The sequence below is a fragment of the Balaenoptera ricei genome, chromosome 2, assembly GCF_028023285.1.
Source record: "Balaenoptera ricei isolate mBalRic1 chromosome 2, mBalRic1.hap2, whole genome shotgun sequence".
In the NCBI taxonomy this organism is placed as follows: domain Eukaryota; kingdom Metazoa; phylum Chordata; class Mammalia; order Artiodactyla; family Balaenopteridae; genus Balaenoptera; species Balaenoptera ricei.
The window spans coordinates 117,569,282-117,595,829 of record NC_082640.1 but is presented as its reverse complement, the minus strand read 5'-3'; the positions used below and the strand labels follow the sequence as shown (position 1 = coordinate 117,595,829).

The following is a 26,548-nucleotide window of genomic DNA, read 5'->3' as shown; positions in this document are numbered from 1 at the left end:
GAGAAGTTTTACATCTTTGATTGGATTTCAGCCATCCCAGCCACAACCTCCACCACTGTGTTATAAATTTTGGATGCAGCTATCTAACAGAAGGCTAACTGAGATTATGAAGAGACAACTGTTTGGCTCATTATAAAGTCAGATGTGTTCTTTGGCATTTGACTGGACAGCAGAGACTTTGACATTAACACATGGCTCATTAGGAATGAATTTGAGCTTGGCCTTTTGCTGCACTTAAAACAAAATATCTAATATAGAGAAGCAACTCCTTGAAAATGCCGATACAATCTCTTAAACATACATAGCTGTAATGTAAAATGAAGGCACCATTCCTCTAGGCATTTGCCATTAAGAGCATAGTGCGTGTCTTAAAACTGTGAAGCAAACAATGAAACAGCACAGGATCATGTTCTTTTTATCTTTCTGGTTCCTAGTGACAAATACAATGACTTTTCCTGTTCCTCCTAACTGTTTGTCATGTTCTAGAATAGGCTGTCTTGTATTTTCACAATAGGGTCATGTTTACAGCATTACATTGTAGTTAATGGTCAGTTACCACTTTTACGATAAATTTGATTTTGCAACTCAGTTGATTCAATTTGCACCAAGCTGAAACTTGAAACATAAAACAGTTTACTACCTTGAATCTACAAAGCAGAATACTCTTTGATGTTAAGGCAGCTTAGCACTGTATATTGAAAGCAGTATGTGTACTATTAGCACAAATTGTTGTTTTTAACTTACAGTGTTTATCAGCTTTGCATTTCTACCAAACTTCATCATTTCTGTTGCTTCAAGCACTTTCAACAATAAAATGCAAAGTGTTTCATTCTCAAATACTTTAAATATTATTTTCATTTAATTTTGAACTAGTCTATGTTATAATCTGTTTTGCTGCTCTGAGAATTTAAAATTGTAAAGAAATAAATGCTGCTTTCATAATTTATGTATAACAAAACATGTACCAAGTCAACTGAGAAAAGTGTGTCTGTCAGTCCTGTCAGTTATGTTGAAAATTACAAATTCCTTATACTTTGAGATATGTTTGTAGAAGCAAATATGATGCTCAAGGAAAGAGCACATCTATCACATATTTCATGGACAACATGACATGACTAAAAGCTTCAGAACTTGAGTAATGCTGAAATGTACAAAATGGGTTCACGTATTTTTATACCTTCAAGATTTTAAATGATAAAAAGATAGTACAAAGAGTCCACAAAACAAACAAAAGAACAAATAAAATTAGTCTCTCTAAGCAAAGGAGTTTAGTTTGAGACTGAACCAATATCCACAACACACTCTTCTGCTGCTTATTACTGGTAGGGCCTTGACCAAGGCATATTTCATACTGCAGATGATGGGAATATTCTGCTAGGTGGAGTAAGAGTATGGCAAAACTGTCCTAAAGGGTCTCTCTGTCTTGTGTTTAACTGAAATATATCCTAACCAGAATTAATCTATATTCTGTTTTATTCCTGTATGTCTCCATGGTTCCTCACAGGAGGTACTTAAATAGGTATTTTAAAATGATTAAGTAATCTTTTAAATTATTTTATCTTTGTACAAGTTTTCTAAAAGAAAAATATGCATGGGTGAACCCAACTAAATAAGATCCCAGAATATGAAATGAAAATAACTACATAGTTAATAGCACTGACTAAGAATCAGGATAAGTACTTTCTAGATATGACCAATGATAAACTATTTAAGTTGTGTCTCATTTTTTAATCTGTAAAATAGAAAGAAGGACATTTGCCTTCCCAAATTCCAAACTTGTGAAGAACAAAATAGAAAACCTATGATAATACTTTACAAAAATTATATAAGGCTTGGGAAAATGGCATGCATTTAGAAGACCCAAATTTGAAAATAAAATCTTGAAAAGATTTATGAAATTTCCTGTCTAAATTCCCAATAAAAAGTGTGCCTCTTGCAAATATGATTTATATTTTAAGAATAAGGAAAGATATCTTAATTAAATTGGTAGAAATTTTAAAACTTCCCCATGCTTATTATTTTAAAGGATCATCATCACTCAATAATTCTGAGAAGTCTGAGGTGGACTTCTTTCCTGAGCTGGAGATCATAGAGCCCCTGACCTCAGACACATGCTGAGGTACAAAAGAGTTCGGAATTCTCTGAAGAATTATTCATTTGGTGTGATTTCTGGGTTCTTCTGACCAACCTAGATCACTTCTCATTGAATAAGTAAGTCTTTTACAAAGGAACCATTCTGACTTAACCCTGTTTTGTATAGATGGACAATATGTCTATGTTGCTTGTTCTACATGAAGAGTACAGAGAGAATCAACAGCTTGAAAATGTGCCTGGCCCAAGTATTTTAAGTAGATTCACTTGGATTTGGAAAGCATAGAGTAATGCCAGTAAAGAGTAAACACGAGAACAAGAGAGAGATAGAGAATGTACAACTGAAGACGGGGTTTATAACTGTGACCAATAAACTGGGTAAAAGATTATGAACTATCATAGACAAATATAAGGATATATGTGTTAAAAAAAATAATATTCTGCTGCTACTTGGCAAATGTTCATTCAGTTCTCAGTGTGGAAGCAGGAGGAAGACAAAGTAAAATGTCTCATTTGTAATGATTCCAGAGTTGAAGGAAATATGGATTTGACGACTGACACTTAAGAAATTGCTATTCTATCAAGTACAGCAGATAACTACATTCTATTCAAAATGTCTTTTATTAATGATTTTAGAGACTCTGCCACATGCACACATATTTTTGTTCATTAAATTTTTTCCAGTTATCATTCACTTAAAAATTAAAAGGTAACTCTGTATTTTATGTATAAATAATGCATATGTCACTTGTGTAGCAGTAAGAAAAATGGAGTGCTCAACTAAAACAGTCTTTTCACATTTCCTAAAGAGACTGTCTAAATTTTCTGCAGTATAACATTTGAATTCACTACTATATCTAGAGTGATTTAAAAACAGCTCCAAATTCACTTAACTCCTTACCTAGCCCTCTCCCTGATCTTTAGCTCCCAAAATGCACATAAACATCTTCTAATAAGTTTCAGAAAAAAATTCCTGTTTATCCCAGAGTTCCCCAAGGTGTAAAAGTAAGCTAAGTGACTCTAAAAATGATCTGGGATTATATGTCCATGTGAATCTTGGGAACAGTAAAATTTTTCAATATCATTATTATTATATAACTGTTTATTGTCCCTAAGTTTGCACTATATGCATTCTCTTACTCATCACCAGTTCTACCCATCAGTATCCCGAAGTCTGAGATTAAGAGAACAAAGAGAGAGACTTGAAAAATAATCCTTCAGAGTTACGTCAGTCACATGGATGACCACTGCTAGAAATGAAAGGGCGAAGATGATTCTCAGCACACAGGATATTTTTCGTTTTAAGCTCTGTGGCCTGATTTCTACTTGACTACCATATACATTTTTATTTGTGAAGCCTTTATAAGTATACAGTAGAAGAACTTGTGCTCAGTTTTACACTGTCATGTACATTTGCCTTATTCTTTTTTACTTGTTCTTGACAGCGCTTCCTATCTTTTGGAATTAAATTTGAGGAGAATCTATATCACCATCATTTCACTAACAAGGGACACTTTAAATAGACATTGGTTACTGGTGAAATTGTAAGCACTGACCTCTGAACGTCCTAAAGGAAAAAGCTCTCATCCATTGCCAGGAAAGGTCTCTCAGGGATATTCCTACTTGTACTTGGCTGGATTTCGGAGCCTGAGAATCTTTGTGCACTACAGAGAAGGTTATTCCTCCTGGTATAATCAGCCTATCAAACAGTCATTTATCCTGAACAATACTGTGCTGCTGCCTACATTTAGTCTCATAGTGAAAATGAAGTCATTTCTCATGAAATCCCTTAATAGATATCTCTACAACTCATTATTTTTTATTGTAAATAAGGTGCTAGACAGTAATAAACATGATAAAATGTAAAATGCATTAATGTTTTTGTTAAATCTCAAGTTGGTGGTGTACTTTAAACCATATTTTTCAGAAAAGGTTTCTTATATTTAAACATATAGGGCCCAAAACTATCTTATTCAACAATTTTAGTTTCATGGATATATAAAATAATTGACAAAGAAAGGAGTAAGGAAATGAGGATTTTAAGCATCAAGTACACTGACTGCAATGACAATACCTTACCATAAGGAGAGCTGAAGAGAAAGAATCATTTCCCTACAGGATAAGTTCCAGTTTAGTGAGGGATCAGACCTGATATTTAAACACAGTACTTGAGAAACCCATTCACAAGAGGAAAATCAAGTGTAAATAAAAAGAGTTTTAGCATTTGAATATCAACACAGATTTGGATAAATTTCAATGTCTTTATTTCAGAATTTTTGTTTGTACTATGCAAAGGATCAAGCAACTCCCTTCCTCATATAGCCAAATGATTGAGCTCATTCACAAGGCTGCGTATATTAAATGGTCTAAGGTATTTGAAAGATATTTTTATTCTTTGATCAGATTTGGATAAAACTGCAGAATAGGTAAGATTTTTTAAATTGCTGTTTAGTTTTTATTTTATATTCATAAACTTAACTCTTCAATCTAGCTAGACCTGGAGGGGGATAAAGAAAATATGGAACTCAAGGAACAATAGCAAGAGCACAAAAGTTATAGGATAATGAGAGCAGATGGAGGTGGAGGGATATTCTCCTGAATTACAAAAGAAATGGTCTGGTGATTGAGATAAAACCTAAGTCAAATTTATTACAGTTGTTCACAGTGGGCATTGGTGATCTTGCTGGTCTTGCCATTCCTGGACCTAAAGTGCTCCATGGCTTCTAAATCATTTATACACTGTTTTACCTTGACAAAGACCAACCCCTCAGTCTTGGCAATGCAAATAAAAAGCAGGAACTGTTTGTGTTGGGCCCAGAATTTGCCATGGACAAGATACCAGGACCCGTGTGCTTCAAGATGAAGCTCTCATCATCAAACTTTTCCCCATAGATGGACTTGCCACCAGTGTCATTAAGGCATAGGAAGTCTCCACCCGGGCACATAGACCCCAGAATAACTCTGTGAAAGCAGGAATCCTGATAACCTTTCTTCCCAGTGCTAAGAGCACAGAAGCTTTCTGCTGTCTTTGGAACTTTGTCTTCAAAAAGCTCAAAGGAGACACTGTCCAGGGACTCATTGTTGATGGCGATGTAGAAAAACTACGGTGAGGTTGACTAAGGCTGGTATGTCTCCCTGTGGCAGCAACACCATCAGCAAAACCCAGAATAGGTAAAATTTTAATTGAACTCTCTATTCAACTTTTCCTTCTCATGTGTTCTGTCACATCTCCCAGAACAGCACTCCTCATGCATCTTTAGGCCTTAATATTCTCTTCCCCTCTAACCTTAAAAAGGAAAGCTGATAAACATATTTTGATCAGATTTCAGTATCTCAATATTTTAATCCTCAAGCTATTTCCTCATTTACTTATCCTGAATGCTATGGGAGAAACTGACATGTTCTGCTGTGTTCTCCACTTCTTGCACATACATTCCAGCCTCTGTTACAGGTATGTGTAGCCACAAGACTGATTACTATCAAGAAATGGTAGTGGAAGTGTTGTGTGTCACTTTCAGGCCATAGACCATAAAACCATTTGGTGTCCTCTTTGTTATTTTTCCTCTGCCAGGTTAGGGTAGCAATGCTTACATTGACCATGGAGAATATACATCGAGGAAGGTAAAGACTGCAATAGCCTGCCTCTCTGAATGACCATGTAGAGAATGACCCTTCTGTTGATCTCAAATACCTATCTTTGGTCAGTTACACAGAAAATCATAAAGTTCTGTTCTGTTTTGTTCCTTATCCACTTTCTGTTTCAGTGAGTAGATTATGTCACTTAATACAAATGCTTATAAAGATCATTTATATATGGTGGAATTTCAAACACCCACACTCATAGGTTATAGAAAGAGGAAATTTTGCTTAGCAATTCATCCTACATATCTTTCCATACTGGTGAGAAAAAATTTAAAGGCTGTATAATATTTCATTTTGCCATATTTTATTTAACTAGTTTCCCATTGATAGGACATATCATACTCCATTCTGTTATATATTTAAATGTATTCAATGCTTACTGAAAGTCCTTTCATACCACAGTTTTATCATCCCTGATTTATTTTAATTTATATTACATCAGTTGGCGGAATTTTAAAAATTTCAATTTTTGTCAGGAGTGCTTGGATGCTGTCGTGTCCAAGCACATTATGTGTTTGAGATTTTCTGTCTTCTTTATATTTGAATGAGAACTTGGTGAGGCCAAAAAAAAATCTTGCTTTATGCTTATTTTCTCTTAAGATTTGTAAGACATTGCTCCTCAGTCATCTTATGCTGAATGTTTTAGTGCAGAGTACTGAGACAAACTAGATTTTTTCCTATATTTTTTTGTAACGTGTCTTCACCTGAATACCCATAAAACTTTATCTTGGTGATAAATGAAAGCAGAGGCCTCCCTGCCCACCCCAAATTTCCATAGAATACATTAGTTTACTCTACTTCAACACTATATAAGGATATAGTAAATATTTACAGCCCTCTATCAATTCCTCTTTCATCAGTATGCCATTTGATCTGGAGATTCAAATTTAAATCTAATGACTATAACTACTCTCTTGTAGTGTTAATAATTTTCAGGAGCTTCACTTATGTCTTAAGTTGTATCACCTTTGCCTAACGTCTTTATATATTACCATCTCTTAGGTTTCATTCATTCATTCGTTATCTACTGCAAATTAACAGGATTTTTCAAAAGTGACATTTCTTTCCTTAACTCAGTTTTAAGGTGTATCTTTTCTAGTCCTTATTGCTTTTAATTTGTTTCACTTATTTTATATCTTTATTTAAAATTTAGGTATCCTTCATGAAAGTGAAAACATTTATTACTTCCTAATATATTCTCTCTTCTCAGTTATCAAATATTTTTCATTGCCTTTATTTTCTTAAGAGTCATAGTCTCTGTTTTATGATAGGGAGTAGTATTTATCTGATTGTTTTACTATATAAAAGTTCCATGTGTCTTATTTTTACCATTTACCTAACTTTTATTCATTATATTTCTCTTGTCTACTAACCTATCAATGGATGCACTTCATGCTGTGTTGTCTTTATTATTAATAATATTTAGATAAGCAAAGTCTGTCAAGAGAAACAATTTGCCGAAGGATAATGTGATAAAGGAAATTGGGAAATAAACTGGAGGCAATAAGGAACATACTTCCAAAATATGGAACTGGAGGACAGATGTAACTAAAGAATGTTCCAAACAGACAGGTCATCTTTGTTTTCTGCAGCACAGATCCTTAACTCATAGCAATGGTCTGAAGTTAACGTGGGATTTGAAAAAGATACGGTGTAGTACTCTAAATGTGTGGAACTCTTTCTTTTCAAATAAATTTACATTTCACAAGGTCCAAGGCCCTCATACCAGTCCTCATATAAACTTCCTGCCAAATTTATCCCACCAGCTCTGCTGACATGCCCAGTCTAAATCATTCAGGAAGCATATCTTGATTTTCAATCAGGTTTCTCAGGAGACAAGAAGAGTAAAATGCAATTGTTGTAAAGAATATAAAAACTTAATATGTTTTGGGAAATAACAGAAGGAAAAACATTTCAATAAGAATTTTGGACATGCAAAAATTTTCCAAGTTGAAAGTGAAATCAAGAACAGCATTCAGTAAGACAGACCAGAAACACAGAGTCATGAAAGAGCTTTTTATATCTCAGAAACATTTTTGACGATCACAAGATATAAAAGAGGGAAGGGTGTGTGATTCATGGGAGTAAGTTAGGAGAGAGATTATGTAGGGTCTCTTGATTAAGCTAAAGAATTCATGCTATCTTTTATGGCACAGATAATCATATAAGTTAAACCTGGTTGGTATACACACCTCTAGTTTTTTGTTGTTGTTGTTTTCTTTTAAGAAGAAATCTGGCCATACAGTACATGGTAAGCCAGTTTGGAGAGAGATTATTAGTAAAGAGACCTGATAATTCTCTTGGATTAGTTCAAGTAAAGGCTAATCCGTGATGATTTAAACAGTGGCAGTGTAGTACAGGGGGGAATCTATATTCAAGAGCAAGTTCATTAATAGATTTGAGAAAACAACTATAAAAATGTCAATGAAGTTGGACTATGATAAGAAAAAAGGAGATGAGAATAAGTGATAATGGAGCTTGTTGACAAGAGAATTTACTTTTATTACATTATATCTTAGAAGGGTAAATCATGAATTCAATAAAGGTTTGAATTAAAGTAATTCTAAATGGGAATTCTATATGGAAATATTTGTGTGAACTTTCAATAATGTCATTCTGAAATTCAGTATAGTTTAGAGAAAGAGATACTGATTCAAGAGTGCCCAGCTTTGAAATAAAAAATAAAATTATTAGAGTTAATAATATACCATTAAAGATTTGTTGAGTAAGAAGAGTTTAAGTAAAAATAAAAAGTAACCAAATTAAAGATGGCTAGGAAGCCCATCATTTAACGAGGATGACCTGCAAAGGCAGGGACTATCAGAAATGTAGTAGGAGAATCAGCCGCTACCAGAAGAAATGAATTGCAGAAGCCAAGGGAGAATACGTTGTAAAACTCAGGGTATGGACAATACTGTCAAAAACTGTAGAGAGGTAAGATATGCTAAACATTTTATATAAATCAATAAGTATAATTTTATATAAAGCTAAAAACCATACGTTGATATTGAATATAATTTAAAAGGGACTGGGTAAAATTGTTTGTGTAATGGCCAGACATTAGTGTCTTAAGAAATGTGTGCCACTGAGTAATATGAGAAGGTTGAGATAATAAGTATAAACATTATTTCAAGATGATGTTGTGGTAAAGGAAGGATGCATTTTGTAAGGAAATGGATTTTGATAGGCTTTTTCTTGGTTGATTGGTTGTTTTCATTATGAAAGAATGCTTATATACAAGAACTGGGACAAAGACAGAGGGAAGACAGGCAACAAGGATCAAAGAGAAAAGGAAGGAAGGAGAGCAACAGGGGGAAAGGAGAGAGAGAGGGATGGAGGGAGGAGGGGGGGGATGAGAATGAATGAATGAATATTAATGAATAATGTAAGTAGTTAGGGGTGTAAATTTCCTGAAAAAGATTTGTAGGAGGCAGAAGGCAAGAATAGATATAAGCTTTGAAAAATGAGAGATAGTAGTCTCTATGACAGAATGAAAAAGTAGAATAGGTATGATTAGGAAGTAAAGGGGATGGAAGTGTGTTTTTCTTTTTTCTGACATTATTTTTAATCTCTAAAATATGAGGTATGAATATTGCCTTTACAGGAGGGAGGCAGTGTTTCTGTGCACTTAAAAATGGTGTCAACGGGTTTTACAAAGAACCTATGGCATTACAAAGATCTTTATGACTGTGCTTAGAACCCAGGTATGTCTGGAAAGTATGGATTTATGGCTTCAGTTTCAAGGTTGTGCACTTTTCTCTAGCAATGTCAGCAATGTCAAGCAACGTCAAAATAGTCAGTACTAAAGGTGAAAACGGGTGACTTGTTTTATTCAGTGCTTAGACTAGTCAGAGTTTAAGGATAAACATGAAGTTGAGACTGTTGGTAGTCTTGGGGGAAAAAAAGTGTTGTTGTTATTAAGTCTGGAACCCAGGTTTAGAAGGTTCTTACTCTGAGAGCCCTTATTTCACTTGAAGATCACAGTGTATAAATTCTTGCATCAATCTGTTTTTCCATACTGAAACATCTTAGTCTTTGTGTCTATCCTTTAATAATCCCTGCACTCACACAGGGAGTAGTACCCACCTTTCCATCCATGCCTAAATGTTTTACCTTTGTGTTCTCTCCACACCTAGCTCCCTCATTTTTCATTCTCACAAACCTTTTTAATCTCTTGCTCTCCAATGAATTTTTGCCTGCAGTTTCAGATTTTCATATTTTCTTTCTCTTTACCTTCCAATTACCATATGCTTCACCGTTCCTTTTCAGTCAAGTTTTCAGTTTATAGACATTGTTTCCATTTCTTGATCACACATGTATTCTCTCTTAATTTAGTCTTGCTTCTGACATAACCACATTTCAGAAATAAAAATAAATTATCAAAAGATTCCCACATCCTGGACTTTCCTGGTGGCACAGTGGTTAAGACTCTGCCTGCCAATGCAGGGGACACAGTTTTGATCCCTGGTCCAGGAAGATCACACATGCCGCGGAACAACTAAGCCTGTGCACCACAACTACTGAGCCTGTGCTCTAGAGCCCGTGAGCCACAACTACTGAGCCCATGCACCACAACTACAGAAGCTCATGCGCCTAGAGCCCATGCTCCGCAACAAGAGAACCCACCTCAATGAGAAGCCCGCACATGGCAACAAAGAGTAGCCCCTGTTCGCTGCAACTAGAGAAATCCCATGTGCAACCAAAAAAAAAAAAAAAAAAGAAAGATTCCCACATCCTTTTTGCACTTTCCATTTTCCTTGACCTCTACTGTATGTGGCAGCCAGTTCCCAAGATGTCCCCTAGCAATCCCTGCCTGCTGGCATTCATACATTTGACTGTAAAAGCATTGGTCTATGTGACCAATAGGATATGGCAGAGATGATGAAACAGTACTATTGAGATTGTTATGAAAGACACTGAGGCCTCTCTACTTCTGTCTCTGTCTCTGTCTCTCTTCATTTCCTGGGGAAAGTTTGCTGCTATGTTGTAACCAGTCCTATAGAGATGCCTACTTATTGAGGATATTCTGACATTATCACATCCCCCTGTTTTATTTCCTGGTAGCACTTATCACTATCTAAATGTATTTCATGAATTTACTTTTATGTGTTTATTACCTTTCTCCATACTAGATTGCAATGTCCATAACAGCAGGGACTTTTACTATTTTTTCATCACTGAAACTCAGAACCTAGAACAAGATCTTCATGGACTGGATCAATGACTGTTTATTGAATAAAAGAATTTAAATGCCTCATCCTCACAGAAAAAAAGGAAGAGAGACAGAGAGAGAGTTTTATTACCCATCCCCGCATGTACCATAAGAAAAGTATGATGAATTTAAGTGCTATGTGTACATATTCCATCAAACCAAGAAACACAATTTCCATATGTCATCTTTCTAATATGGTGCCCAGCAGCTTCCCTGATTATTGGCTACTTCTGTGTAGTCAGTATAAATGTCACTTGACACTGATTTTTCCATTTCAGGATGTACAAACTCTTACTTTATTATTTTCCCAAATAACCACCTTCATTTTGCTCTAATGTATGTGCTGGTAGACAACCCTACAGTATTCACTTTATAGTTCTCACAACTGAAGGGAAGAGGAAACTGCTTCCCATACCACCATCTCAGTATCCTTCCCTAAATCAGAGTTTTAATACTGGACATCTAGATATGGTTTGATTCCATGAGGCTTGCAGTAGATTCAATCCATAAGGTGTTCTGTAAGTGAAAACTTCTGACCTGTTGATGTTTCTAGCAGTCAACAAAACCTGGGACTACTAATGCACATTATACTTTTGTGAATCTTTTAGATTATTGTTAAATGATGGTCATTATTATTATTGTTGAGTATTTTTCAAAATATTAATTGCATATTTACACTTTTCAATAAAATGTTTATCATTATTGTTTTTGAGCCCTTAGAACTTCGGAAGAAACTTTTACATATGCATTCAAATATATTTACTAAGTAAAAGCAAGTCTTAAAAATCTGTTTCTACAAAATTTGCTGGGGACTTCCCTGGTGGCGCAGTAGTTGGGAGTCTGCCTGCCAGTGCAGGGGACACGGGTTCGAGCCTTGGTTCGGGAAGATCCCACATGCCGCAGAGCAACTAAGCCCGTGTGCCTCAACTACTGAGCCTGCGCTCTAGAGCCCACGAGCCACAACTAGTGAGCCTGCGTGCCACAACTACTGAGCCTGCGCTCTAGAGCCTGCGAGCCACAACTACTGAGCCTGCGCTCTAGAGCCTGCGTGCCACAACTACTGAAGCCCGCACGCCTACAGCCTGTGCGCCACAACAAGAGAAGCCACTGCAATGAGAAGCCAGCGCACCGCAACAAAGAGTAGCCCCCGCTCAATGCAACTAGAGAAAGCCCGCGCACAGCAACGAAGACCCAATGCAGCCAAAAAATAAATAAATTAATTAATTAATTAATTTAAAAAAAATAAACAAACAAAAATTTGCTGATGTCCAGCTATATGACAAAAGTGCTACCATTAAACAACAAGGTATAAAACCATTCCAGAAGAGGCAAGCTTAAGATTCTATGAAATGTACAGAATATTTCTAAGATAAAAAATTAATGAATAATAAATATGAAGTATAACCATTTACAATCTCTTCATCAGAGTGAAATCCAGGAATCAGAAACTAGCTAATTATATACATAATTTTTGTCACTGTATAAATTAAATCACACAACAGAAAGCATAATTTATACATACTTAAGATTTTTAAACATATAGAATGAAAGGAGCTGTTTAAAGCCTCTAAATGCATGGTATCACGTTGTCTCTAAATTTTTTTTAAGTGCCTCTCATTTTGTTCTACATGATTCGCTCTGCAAAAATTGGTGGTTAGGTTTGATTTACTCTACTTTCCCCATAGAGTTGTTGGAATTGGCACACTTCATTATAACTATGCTGTTACATTCATATCATTTAAACCCCCTCACAATCCCAGATTTCGTAACTCAGTAGCACTTACACTTGTATTGCAACATCTTCCATTTGGATGTGCATGTTCTAAAGCCAGTTTTTTAGGGTTTAATCAATTGAATCATATACCTTTCAGAAATGAATTTGGATACTACAGCCAAATTTCCACCAAAATATTAAGATGCGCCTTGTCTGTTTTATTAATGCATTATAACAATTAATTAGTAATAAGTTTCCAATTCCCTTGGCTTGGCTTTCTATAGTTTATAAGTGATTTCACAGCTTCCACATAATTAATTCTACTACTATTCTTTGATCTTTAATCAACATTTAACATTCCTCTGTTTATTTCTAATGGTACCCTGCAGCTTTTAAATTTACTTTATTCCTGCTTTATTTTCAAGGCCTAAAAGCAAAGTTTAATTTTCTAGGTGTAACAACAGGAACAAAACACCTGTGCTTCAATTTCAATAGCAAAAATAAAATAAAATAAAATGAGAATTAAATAAATAAAAAAAATTGTAGAGAAAATAGAAAAACAAAAATAAAAACAAAATACCTTCTGTCAAGTCCTTAGAATCTCATTCACTGCTCTTACTAAGGTTTTCTAATCTTTAACATATATGTGCTGTAATTTAAATATCGTACATATTTAAGACCTTAAGATAATAAATATATTGATGCGCCTTGAACAAAAAAGCTGTGAGGTCTAAAACATATCCAATAATTTTAGGGATGTTTTTACCTCAAAAGACCCATGAAGCACACAAAATGTACCTACATTCCATGAGTTAGTGCTATGTTGTGACATTGATATTCAATATAACAAATATCACAATAAAACATTTGCTTTTCTGCTGTAATTGATAATTGATTCTACTTAACAAGATCAAACATTCTCTAAGGGAACACACAAAAAAATTATATATGAATTGAAAGTTTTTTTAAAAAGTAGGTGATATGATTCTAAGGTAGAAAATGCAGTCTGTTAGAGTTATAAATGTACAATATATTTCAAGTTTAAGCAAAATGTTTTACTAAATGGTTTAAAGAAATAAGTTACAGTGTTCACAAACAACTCATTTGTTACATTAGGTGATGTATTCACTAACTTTCAGGATAATAAAATACGGTGTAAAAATACACTAAACATACATCTGACTGGAGACAATGCTAAAACATAAAGACTCAGATTGAAAGAGTTTGGAGCTGAACTCAACCAATAGAATCATCGTGACATTATCTAAAAATCATTTAGTTGGTGAGGAAAAAGAAATTTATTTACAAAATGGGTAGAAGTACAATATCAAATAGAGAAAGGATGCACTGACTTACCAAAATTCACAACTGCCCAAACTTAATATAGCTTTTTATATAAACTGCATTTGACTTCACTCATTTATTTTTTAGACACAATATTTGTCTTCATATTTCTCTCTGTATCTAGGCTTAAACAGAAAATGTGGAATTTTAATTTCAAAATGTCAATGAGAGACTTTCTTTTCTAGTTAAGATGAACAACTTGTAGAAGTACAATACTCCCACTGAAACAATCAGACTGATATTTGATATACATAGATATAAAGATAGAAAAAACTCTTGGAGCCCTGCTGAGAAAGCAAAGATTTAAAGTGCTAAGATCTCGAAAAAAAAGGAAATCAAACAGAAATAAGTCAATCTTGCCTCAAGGCCAGTGGCCTGTTTTTGGCAAATCTAAGCAGAAGGCTACTGCTGAGGAAAAAAACGAACCTGCAGAGTCTTTTGTAGCCTTATAAGACTTGGAAAGCAGAAAATGGAGTTCTGGGCTACAGAAGCATCTGATACATATGGGTCAAGATCCCAAAGAGAAGAGAGGCACAGAAGCATGAGTCTTTTATTTTGGTGCTTTTTCCATAAGGCATATTCCAAATTCTAAATATACAAAGACCAACCAGAGGATCTTTCTATATTTAGAATTCAATATTCTAAATATCAAAACTTAAATATAAATAAAATGAAAACCAGTGGATTTTTAGCAGTTTCACCATTCTGAAGTGACAAAAGTACGAGTTCGGAAAGCAACCCTTGAAAATACCACAGGGTCAGTGGAAAACTCTTGAAGACTGGGCAAAACTGACATTGATCAAATTATACAAAGGTTTCAAGCAAGTCTTGGACTATAAAATCAACTAATGACCTACAGATGCTCCAGTTATTCCTCATATCTAACATGGACATTAAAAATAAATAATCAATAATGAATAAGTTCACTATTTTTAATGAGGATCCTGACTCATTTTTTTGCCGTTTGCTCACAACTTTTAAGCCTCACTCCTCCTTCTTCCCTTATGTGCCCCACATCTGGACAGGCTGATATGTATTAAATGTGATAAGACCCAAAGAATAATGGAGATTCAGCATTTCAAAATTCTCAAGTAAACTGACCCAGATGTTTTCATGCCAAAATATCGTGGTCCCTATTCTTCCCAATAAAAGGCCCTAACCTTGGATTATGAGATCTACATGGGTTGAGAATTCACCGTATCTGGAGTTCTGCTTCCCTTTCTATTAGCCTTTTGCCTCAACCTCAGCTTTTTCTGCATCCAACTGCAAGAGATGAGTGTCCAAGCTGCCAAAGAGGCCCTCTGGCTTTCAATTTTAGCCTTAATTGGTGATTAATCAAACTCAGACTTTCATTGTCTGTCTTCAATGCCATGAGATTACCCAGCAATAGCAGTTCGATTCCACAGTACTCTAAATTAGTCCTTCTCCCATACTTTTCTAACACACCAGGCACTGAATGACTAGTGCATTCTCTCCTATCCCATTCACCACTGATGGGAGTTTTGACAATTAATTACACTATCAGTGTATACCAGGAGTTATCAGTATTCCACCTACTTTCAATAATGGCTCTCACTGTCAGCCTGCCAGCAGATAATTCAGTTTCAAAAACTCAGTTTAGAGATTTCTTCTTGGAAACACTCCCTTTACCAACTCTACGGAATGGTCTCTGAGGTAGAGACAGAAGTTTCTTGGAGGATGATCTCAGAAACAATATTTGAAGGGATTGAGAGAAGTTAGTCTGAGTATAGGAAGATGTTCTACTGCAATATGTTGTAACAGAATTCTGTGGTGATTCCATTGAGAACTCTGGAGCTGAGATGGCCTTTTATATTGGTCCCAAATTGAGGTAAGGGGGCTTGGTTATTGTACCCCACGTGGTATTAGATGTATGTTGCCTTCCTGGAGAATGTATAATCTTGGGTGATGCAGCTTCTTTCCTCCAAGGACAATTCTCCGAGAGGAACACATATGTGAAGTGTCAGCAGCAGATATTCTTGAGAGTCATGATAATAAAAGCCTTAGTCTAGAAGGGAGATTTGGATAGCACAAACCTATATCCACTATATTACAGTTTGTGTAATTCTGTATCCACTATATTACAGTTTGTATAATTCTAACTTTCTACAATTTTAAAATAGGTAAAACTAATCTATAGCAATAGAATCAGGATAGAAGTTAAATTTAGGATGATGATTGGAATAGGACATGAAAAGGGCTTCTGTGATGTTCGTAATGCTCTATTCATGATGTGAGGAAATAGTACAGGGGTAAGTTCAATTTATGGAAATTACTCAAGTTATAAAATTATAAACTGTACATTTTTGTATACACATTATACTTCAATTAAAAATTTAGTTTAAAAGCAATATGTCACTCATACACATAACTGAAAGGATTTTTTATAATTTAATCTTTACTTTTATACAAGTTTGTATTTTGGAATTTTCTCTTATACTCTTTATATATAACTTAATATTTAATTTTCAGTAGCGAAGGTGAATAATTATTATGATCAGGATATTTTTTAAACGACCAGTTTGATAGATTTGCATAATTGCTTAATGGATGTCTAAAATGTTCTTTTCTCAAATTATTAAAAAAAGGAAAACAACCATCAGAATAATTACAAAAATGCCAAGGACAGCTGCTTTAAGAAATATATGCTTTGGTGCTTAAAAGTTATCTAGCTCAACCATTTTGCCTGAACAAGATTAGGAGATGGAGTTGACTAAATTAAAGGAAAGACAATATAATGGCTTGGTAATTGCCATGTAAATACCCCATCATTACAGTGTGAATATGTGATTGCTTCTCTCCTCTAAAGACGACTCCAGTTTACATGGTATTTACTTAGGGACTATTAAATGTAATTATAGGGTGCATTTCAGCAGAATGGAAACAAAGTGAAATTTGGTTTTGCATATCTATATACTGTAGGAGTTAACAGTTTTTTGCAAAAGTCATTTTGTTTGGATACAAGTACATTGCTTGTCCCTGTCCTTAACCAATTGATAAAGTTACAGAGTTGTCCCAGAAGAATTTTTTAACATGATATAACTTTCCTAATATGTTGCATATCTTATTTTACAGTACAAGAATATTGCTGCGGAGGAATAAAATGATTATCTCTGGGTGTTCAAGAAATTTGTCAATGACAGTGATGACACATGATGATCTTTGTTACAGAGTTTTTATTACAATGCTTTTTATAATACATAGATGGCAATACATAGATAGTAAGACTCTGTAGCAGATATTCTGTGTTTATGAAAAGTGTTTCTACTGCCTGCTGGGGAAACCAGACTACATTTCCTAGCCTCCTTTACACTTAGATGTGACTATCTGACCTAGTTGTGGCCAAAGGATTGCCCTTGGAGTTGAAGTACATCATTTCCAGGTGTAGCCTATTAAGAACTCCTCCAAGTAACGTCCATGTCTTCCCTTTCCCGAACTGCCAGCCAGAGGCAGACAAGCTATCAGAAGCCTCGGAGGCCCTGAGGATAGCAAAGGCAAAACATGAACGGAGTCTAAATGCCTAGATGACCAAGTCCAGCACTGTGTAAAGACTGGAAATATCCACATTGTACTTTGTGTGAGTGAGAAATAAACGTATCATGTTAAAACACTGAAATTCAGAGGTGTTTGTTATAATACTTACCCACTTACCCTAAACAATTATTTACCCTAAATAATACAAAAAATTAGCTGTAATTGATATGCTGCCATTAAAAAACTGAACTGTGTGGCATTTGTTTAATAGTTGAGGAAAGGACAAAAAGAAAACAGAAACCTAGAGATTTCTGTTGAGCTGTAACAAAAGTTCTATCTGCCATAACTTGGAAGGTAAGTCATATACATAATGAGACAGCTGCTCTAGAGAAAGTGGTTGGACAAAGGCAGAATAAAAAGGTGTGTTGGTTACTATTGGCTGCCTTTACCAAAATGTTTCTAGAAAGATATGTTACAAAGTATAAAAAGAATTGGAGAATGTCCAGAGATCAAAAGTCATTAAGGATTGGAGAGGCAACTGTTTTAGACTCTCCTCTAGAAAGTGCTAAGTATGGGGGAAAAAAAGTTGAACAGAGTTCAGTGAAAATTAGATGGGTAAAAAAATTAAATAGCTGAGAGAGAGAGAAAAACAGAGAATGAGATAGCCAGGAAACTCAGAACTAAAGTGCAGTATGGAGGTTCCTTAAAAAATGAAAAATAGAGTTGCCATATGATCCAGCAATCCCACTCTGGGCATATATCCAGAGAAAACTAATTCGAAAAAATACATGCACCCCAGTGTTCATAGTAGCACTATTTACAATAGCCAAGCCAGGAAGCAACCTAAATGCCCACCAACAAATGAATGGATAAAGAAGATGTGGTACATATATACAATGGAATGTTACTCAGTCACGAGGAGAAATGAAATAATGCCATTTTGTGGCAACATGGATGGACGTAGAGATTATCATATTAAGTGAAGTAAATCAGAGAGAGAAAAACAAATATCATATATCACTTATGTGTGGAATCTAAAAAATGATACAAATGAACCTATTTACAAAACAGAAATAGACTCACAGACATAGAAAACAAACTGGTGGTTACCAAAGGGGATAGCAGGAGTGGGGGAGAGATAAATTAAGAGTTTGGGATTAACAAATACACAATACTATGTATAAATTAGGTAAACAACAAGGACCTACTGTATAGCACAGGGAACTATACTTAATGTCTTGTAATAACCTATAATGGAAAAGAATCTGAACAAGAATATATAAGTAAAGTGTATTTAAGAACTTTGTCTAGGAAAGAACTATGGGTGCTCTTATTGACCCATGGAACTGATTGGATTCAAATAGATCAGAAGGTTAGCAAGTTTTCACAGGAATTATATAGCCAAAAGAAACTGAGAGTGTTGTCTAAAAATGCCTGTGGCTTTTCCAGCCTTAAAAAACCCTGCCAGTAAGTAAACTGCAAGCACGTGTAGACCCCAATCAGGACATACTTTATTCACATAAGATATTATCACAGAGGATAACAAGAAAGGCCCTACATATATGGTGAAGCTAAGGCCCTAGGAGAACTTCGATTAGAGAGATTAAGACATTTCTCTCCAAAATCAAAATCAGAGTCTAATGATGAAATTTTCCTCATCAACCTCCACCACAAATGTGAGTTTTCTTAAAACATGTCTAGCAGGATATCAAACACTGAAATATATCTATGATGCTGTGTCTTTCAATTTCCATATTTTCTTTTGTCATTCTGGACCTTCTCCATCACCTTGTATTTGATGTTTTAGGGGCAGATAACTTGTTTTTTCTAGTTCATTGATGTCTGGGCCAGAAAGAATTATGGCCAGACCTGATGGAGAGAACACAGTATGACCAGAAAAGCTTTAAGGTGGATGGAACAACTAGATAGGATGTTGGCTTGTCTCTTAAGGTTAGTGTGTCCTATATGTCGGGGGGGAGACTAAAACAGGTATTTGTTGATTAAAGGTCAGGGGTTATGCAGAGACTGCTTTTCCTGCTACTTTCCTGTCTGAGATTGAGCTCCCCCAAAACAGACTCTGAGATGCAGATTTACAGGTGGGTTTGTGGTGCATAGGAGTGGAGGAAGTAGGATTCTATAAAGGAAGGCATTGAACTGTTGTTAATTCACCACAAAAGGCTTGGTCATCCCATAGGAAACACTGGAACTGAGAGGGCCCTTCACAGTTGTCCTGCCTGTGGCAAAGCTGGCCAGGTCTTTACAGCCCACATTGACCACTCAGAAGTGGCAGCCTCTGAGGATGGGGCAAGAATTAGCTGTGTCAGATCTCTTCACCTGAGGGCAATTTTTAGAGAAAGAATTAGTTGAAAGTTAACCCCTACCAGTACTTCAAGCAGCTGGAGAAATAAGCACCTTGGTCCTGAAGGCGGAATCTGAAGGACAACATCTACTATACTCCAAGGCAGAAAGCAAAATTACATTTTCTACTCTGCCACTCTTGCAGTCAGGTATGGCTACGTGACCAATGGATATGCCCAATTTATAGGCCTGGTGAATAAAACTCCCCTGCATGATCCTCCACACTCTTCTCCCCACACATACTGCCTGTTACAGAGGATCCAGCAGAAGACAAGGCTCCACAGTGAATCCAGGAGGTTAAACAAACCTTGGATCCTAAATGACCAGGATGAATATTGTCACCTGACAAGCAATATCTAAGTTTGGATTTTTCTATAAGGAAAAAAATGAACCCATTTTGTGTTAAGGGATAGAGAGTTGAGAGTTTTTTGTTATAAACAGAAGGCCATATTATTTATGCTAACTAATAAAGATCCATACTGTGACAATAAATCATACATATGTGACAATATATAACTTTATCCAAAGTTCAAAATAACAGTAGTAATGATGATAATGATAAGAAAAAAATTACAAATGACAAAAAGAAATAGGGTCTGCATATTAGTAATTCACTTGAGCTCCCCAGTTTGTTTGTTCATTGGTTAATTAAAGAATAAGAACCTGCTGTATTAAAAAATAAATAAAATAAAATTCAAAAATTCAAAAAAAAAAAAAAAAGAATTGGATTGAATCTTTCCAGCATTAATAATCAGTGATTTTATGACATCTTCTCTGGGATAGAATGATTCTAAAAACGATAGAATCATTTTTTAGAACTTCATAATTCTATAAAGCTGCACAGGTCACGTGAGGTGAAATTTGATATTTAGAAGTCATGCCAAAACCCATGTACTTCATTTACTGTAAGTCCTATGCTTCATCATTGGCCAAGATTCAGACTTAGATGCTACATGTTCATGATTAATGTGCTGCTTTGGGGAGTGTTTAATACCTTTTCTGCCACCAATCTAACTTTGCTATTGATTGAATGAATTATCATGCCTCTCTCTCAGGATTGGGTGCTTCACACGCAGGTCATCTTAATGGATAGACTACTTATATCCTAGTAGAAAAGATGTGAAGAAAAAAATTTCCCTCTTTCTTTCTAGAAATTGGTCTGTTTCTTGTGCTACTAGAAAGATTTTCCATGATTCAGTTCATCATAATAATAAGGATGCTTTCTCCTCAAAAGTTGTCTTTCCTGGCTATTCATAGTTGGCCAGCCACGGTGTCAGACACTGAGAGAATCTATTGGTATAATGAGTATTCTAGGGGTAGTACTACTTAATAGCACATACATACAGCTTCCAAAACTTTGTACAGACAATAGTCATGAGGGAGAGTTTCAAGTAAAATTAATAGCCACCTTGTGCTTTTAAAAAAAGTCAATGTATTATTGAAATGGTATTCCTTCAAGGTTGCACAGCTGGTTTAATGCTGATTATGCTTTAAGACAGAGAGAATAATTAAATAGGATAGAAAATGGTGTAAGGTTATTCATGACAGAAAAGATGCCAAGAACACTACAACAAAGGCCAGTGCCTGATAAAAGAAGCTAAGATAAATTTAATGAAAAACTATTAGCTTACAACTTTTTTTTCCTTCATCTGAAGGAGTTAGCTTTGTGAAAATACTGTACACACTTGGAGAGTTCTACACTTTAAAAACAACTCTAATACACATTCTTGTTGTACTCATTTCTGTGGTGTCTATGCAGTGAATAGGACACGTAAAACCCACTTAAAGTTTAGCTTTGTGGGCTTTTTCATATATATATATGTTAATCAAATAAAACAATATTCTTAAAGAAAAAGGCTCTTGCGGGCTTAAATTAAAACATAAATGAAATAAAAATTTAAGAAGTACAATCTTATCATAATTATTTTAATGGGCATTCATGAAATAAACCTATATCATTAGGTAATTTTAGGGAACTTGGATTTCATTGGTAATGCTTTTAAAATATTTATTAGCATTTGATTTTCTCTGTCATGTCCTTTTGTTAATGATGCATTGATATTAATCTTCTAAATATTGATGCTTCTTTAAGCATAATAATTAAAGTTACTCAAATATTCAGACATCAATTTTAAAAAGCAATATTAAACCCATTCATGTTGTAAATTCTTATTCTCATTCTTTAGAGAGTTAACATTATGATATTTTTCACTTGAAATGAGTTGCCTCATTTAAATTAGGTTATTTTAAATGTTATTTCCTTGCTGAATCCATTTCAAAAGTTACTAGCTTTGCTATTATTGGTTAATATCTGAGATCTTTAAACTGCTTAGTACACAGATACATATGACTTAAAGGATTTCAGAATTTTTAAAAAACAATGTAAATATATACATACACATACACACATACACATTCACGGAGCCCGAGGTCTGGGGTGATTCTACTCGTCTCTGATGAAATCACTAAAATTTACAAATTAAAACCCTAACTTCAATGGCTCTAATAAGTGTACAGAAAACATCTAGTTCTCCGGTTGGATGGTTGCACAAATGCATTTCATAGAGGAATCACAACAGTTACATTCTCTTTTATGAATTATAAATTCTCTAAGCCACGATGCATTTCCCTGAGCATCTTCTGTACTCTCATTACATCAGACAAGGTAAGAGCAGGATTAAAACATCTCTTCACTTTAAAGAGGAAACAGAACTTTGGGCTGGGAATTACTATTTTAAAGAAAGAATTATTCCCATAGATTTTGCATTGGTTCAGTGGCAAAATTGGCTCTACACTGTTTTGCTCAGCTTCCTGCTGATTGTTCAGTCTGTCACAATATATAAAATATCCTTGCTCTGATATCACTGCAAGCTTTCCAAGCGATTGCATTCCAGACGTAATTAAGAATAAACTAATGCCTTCAGACATGCTACTTTCTCCATTTCAAATGATCATTTTACAGAAGAATACATTATATTTTTCCATCAGAGTTTGATTTACTACTCATAGCTGAAGAATAAATTTGATCTCTTTTATCTATTGGATATTTCAGAATAAATTCCTACTTTCATTTATAAATTTAGTAATTTCAAGTTATATTACCTCTTCTTATCAGTTCATGTTCTCCCATTACCTTCAACTCCTCCCGAAAAAAAGCATCTAGCAAGTTTTTCATATTGCTTAAACTGATTTTCAAAGATAAGGTAATAGGAACCCAAATGGAAAACCCCATTTTAGCTGCCCTTTAATAATGTGCTTCTAAGAGATATATTGGGGTCTTATAATTCTTAGCTGACTTTACAAAATGGAAAATTCCCCAGATATTATCTTGATATTTCAGGCATTAGTGAAACAGGGAAACAAATGTTTTGTTTTTTAAATCAAACAGAAAAAGTGTTTTTTGGAGAGTACTCAGATGTGACCTCAGAAAAGTTTAGTTTAGAGATTTCAAAACTTCATTCTCACTGCCAAGAGTACAGAGACCCTTTTTTATTCTTCTCACTAATTCTTGAGATACCATGTTTCGTAGTAAATACCTCTCAGAAAGTGTCACGGTCACCCTTCCAACTGTGCTCCTTATTGAAAGAAACACTGCACCTTCAAATTAACAATTTTGAATAGATAACTTCTAATGGTGTTAAAAATGCCCCCAATTCAATTCTCCAGTGATGTTCATTACCACCACATTCTTATTCTCAAACCTGATTATTTTGGTTAATAGGACTCATAAAAGATCCCACCCAACTATGTATCTTGTGTTTGAACCCTCTCTGTACATCTAATAAATGATGTCCCTAAATATGCTGTGTGAGAGGCAATATATAAATGTCTTTTCCAAGCTTCATGATGTGAAAACCAAAGAATTCCTTCTGAAATACCTGTCCACTCAATGGACTTCACACATTGTATTGTTTTATCTTGATCATGGGTAGGTTTCTTGGAAATCAAGCAGAAATGAATCACCTCTGAAACATCAAATTATCCACTGAAGCCACTGCCACTGAAACTATTTTCTTTTTAAACCAGCTGATTTCACATATGTTTTACCTTCTAAATACACACAGGCATTTAAAAATATTTTTGTACGTGTTTAAGACAAGTTTATAACCGCCCACATATAGAATACGTGTGTCTACCACATTCTAGTTGAAGTGAATAAACAGTCCAGTCGAAAGACAGTATTTATTTCAATGGAATACTTTTTAAACTAATTTTCATTAAGGCATTAAATATTTTATTCAAAGTTCATTTCTAGTGAAATAACAAAATTGTTCTAGCAATTGGAAGATAAATCTGGTATGTTTAATATTCAATATATTAAGAAATGATTTAATTTTGGAAATTATGTAATTGAAGTACTTGGCTTACATGATATAACTAATCCCTAAGAAATTAAGCAGTGTTTTATCAATAAGAAAAAGAGTGCATTTATGTAAGCAGCTGTTCAATCAATTTCCAGATTCACCCTGATTCATCTTTGTTTCAGTTTCTCTCCCCCTCAGCAGCAGTTCTGCAGACAAGCATAGACTGACTTTTGGTAAGGTATAATCAAACCACTTCTGCCTTATATTTTTTAGACCCGATAGGCTTTTATAGGATAGTTTTGATAAAAATATATTAAATTGTTTCATTTCTCAGAGTGGGGTATGATTGGAATCACCTGAGTTTGTGAAAAAGCATGCTGAATCCGGTGAGAGACTGCTGCTTTTGAAGGCACAGGACATGATTCCCCCATCACTTCATGTGGCCAGATTGCCACCAAACTAAAACCTGGCAAACTTGTTGTAAATTTCTTGAGTATGCCATGTTCCTTCTGATCGCAAGGCCTTCATGAATCCTATTCCCTCCATCTGAAAGTATCCAATCATACCTCTCCAATACCATTACCTGGAAGACATCTACTCAATTATATCTAGCCCTATCTCAGCCTCCTTTTCACTGCACCTGCTTATGTGCTTTCCCAAAACACACTAAACTGCTCCTTCATAGCAACTGTCACAACTATGATAAATTTGCTTTTACTGTTTTCCTTTTTTCTGTGTCTGCCTTTTAATATACCCTTTAGTTGCCAATAATATTGAACCTGTGTCTGTTTTGTAATCACTTTATTACCAATAAATGGATGTTCCATAAATTTTTAGCAAAAATCCATTCAAATAATACAGATATATTTACAGAAATATTTGGAATGTAGATTCATATTTTTCTTTACCTATCAGAGTGATTTTTTTTTCAGCAGAATAATTCTAAGAATAGCCTGGAGTAACTATTATTATTATAATTAACAAAATATTTAGTAGGTGCTTACTAGTTAGGATACATTCGGCTGTAAGAAACATGATTAAGAGTTCAAACTTTTAACAATAAGGAAATTTCAGACAAGAAGATCAGGCATAGGAAGAATCTAGACTTCCTTTAACTCAGTGTTCAATCTAGGTTGTATTCATTTTAGAATTGTAGGTGTTTCCTCAGACTAGACAACTCTGGCAGATCTATGTGTCACTTCCAGAAATGAGAAAGAAAAATTAGAGAAATAGGTTTAATTTGTATACTTCTCTTTGAAGCAGAATGTCAGTGATGTTTCTTAAGCTGGAGTGATACTATATGCCTACAGTTTAACCATTCACTAGCAAGAAGAAAGGAACCACCATGATTAGCTTAGAGCAGCCAGGACTTACTCCTGGAGCAAAGGATTGTGCCAATCTCCCCTGAGGCACAAGCCACCAGAAAAGGGATAAAACAAATCAGTTTTCTTTTAGGAAGGAGGAAATGGTTTGGAGGGATTAAAATTAGGTAGGTAGCAAGAAGTGTCAGAATTAGTGACCAAAAAATGTAAGGTCCTGGGGGAAATAACTTTTTTAAAAAGTAAAACAATTTCTTCTAGCATTTTACATTTTTGCCAAAGAATACATTAATTTAAAAAGCACATTGTGGGTTTTTTTTATTTACTCCAATACATTACACAATTTTCATCTCATAATTTGTGTAAGCCATTTTCTTCCTTTTTAAAATGTAAGATATTATAGGCTTGATGTTTGGACAGGGTTGTGCAAGAAGCAGGGGGCATGACAGGGAAAATTAACAGAAAGATGGTCAGTCTGTAAAATTACAAAAGTGAAAAGAAACAATGTGTTCTGTCTATATTATAGGACAAAGTTATGACAATGAAGTGTCTTTTGTCTTGGGAAAAATATAGATAGATAGATAAGATAATACACCCAAGAAAAGCATTAAAAAGTAACATGGAATGTGGAAATCTTTCTTTCTTCTGAGATGACTTTAAAATAATCATAAATTTCTTATGATTCCAAAATAAGGGTTCTAATTTTTTTTCTTTTCCTTTTTCTTTAAATGAGCTGATATTCTACTAATGAATTTAGTTGAAATTGGATGAAAAGTTCAATTAACATGTGTTCCTTGTAGTCAAGAATATTATGAAAGCATCCTAGCATGATACTGAAACCTCAATATATATAAGCAGGGAAGTTAATCACCGTCATTACCATTTATATCTCATTCTGATAACTGCTGAGTTTTGCAGCAGTAAATTACATAGATGCTATGAAACAGAAAAAAACAACATTATGTCCAGCAGAGAACTCAAAATACCATATACAGTACCAGCCTTAGATTAAATGATTATTTATGTAAAAATAAAGAAAAATAACACTAAGTAACACTGGTTTTATCATGGC

General features: G+C 34.7%; 1 pseudogene; it reads right to left on the bottom strand.

Moving 5' to 3' along the window:
- Window positions 1–4,740: 4,740 nt before the first annotated feature.
- On the bottom strand, window positions 4,741–5,691 carry LOC132360566 (peptidyl-prolyl cis-trans isomerase A-like; annotated as a pseudogene).
- Window positions 5,692–26,548: the final 20,857 nt, after the last annotated feature.